Source organism: Myotis davidii, unplaced genomic scaffold (genome assembly GCF_000327345.1).
Source record: "Myotis davidii unplaced genomic scaffold, ASM32734v1 scaffold1413, whole genome shotgun sequence".
Classification (NCBI taxonomy): Eukaryota; Metazoa; Chordata; class Mammalia; order Chiroptera; family Vespertilionidae; genus Myotis; species Myotis davidii.
Window position 1 is genome coordinate 332,341 of NW_006286970.1, and position 1,302 is coordinate 333,642.

Below are 1,302 nucleotides of genomic sequence, written 5' to 3' on the forward strand. Positions count from 1 at the left end.
GACCCCGTCTCTCAGAGAAGTCTGGTTTTCATAAGTCAGATTCAGTAAGGGTTGTGGTTAAATCTAAGCCTAGTGGAAGGTTCTTAAGGTTTTTCTGGGCACAGGAGGAAAGTACAAAGCAACACTAAGTTCAGCCAAAATACTCGGTGGGGAGGGAGGGGAAGAAGATGTAGTAGAAGGGAAATGCAAGAGAGACCTCTGAACTCTTGTTTCCTTCTTGATTCCTTTCCTTGGATTCCTCGATTCCTTCTCCAAACTTACACTCACTGAGAGACTTTTCCTAAGCAGCTCTGGCTTCACAGAGTCCCAGACCAGTAATTTGATTCTCTTGACCTGGCACTAACTTCCAAGGGCTGGGACTTATAGTAGAGGGTATTGCAAGAGATTTTTTTTAGCCCTAATATTCTCTGAGGCAACTCCCTGCTCCAGCCTTCCTTTCAGACCTCCTGGTTGAGTTAGTGGCAAAAGTCCCCTTCACAAACGCACAGGTGGATTCGCCCCTTTCTAAGCCGTGTCACTGCAGAACACAAGGCTTTCTGAGAGCTCGAAGGAGCAGTGCCAATGAAGCTTCCCAGCCTTGTAACAGAGTTAGATATCAGTGGTCTGCGTTGAGTTTGGAGATACCAATATCTGTTTGAGTATTAATTTTTAAAAATCATCTAAGAATGGTCTCATTATTAATGGGCTAGTTTAATTTTAGGCTTTCCTCTTCAATGCTTTCCTCTATTCTGTTGTTCCTGGAATGCCAAGGATGGTTAGAAGTCCCTGGGAATTCATCAACTCCTCACAATGGGTCTCCCCACTCCCACCTTGTGTCAGGCAGCTCAAGAAGCTGAGCCACCTGCTTATGTCTCCTGATGTCAGAGGAGAAACCCACTCAGTTCCCAGCCTTCCAACTTCGTGGGTATCTTCAAGACCATTTTGGCTTGGTGCTATATCCTCAAGGTTAGGATTCACCACTCCCATGCTCCCTGCTATTCCAGAAAACATTTTCCCTACTTGGAACCCATCATCTTGAGTCCTTCCATTCAACTGGCTATGGAGAGTGTGGGTGAGAAATAAGAGAATATTCCAGACTATGTTTATTGAGTGTGGTCTTCCCCACCAGAGGGTTCTCACAGTCTTTGCCATCCTGGTGTGTAGTATTTAACTTCTTCCCAAGATGACTGAATTCACCCCCATCTTACTGCAAGGATGAAAGAAGGACTGGAGATTTTACTGTGTCTTTCTTTTGCTCTATAATTACAAGAAAAGATCATAATATAAGCAAATGAATACAATTTCAAAATCACTCTCTCTTTC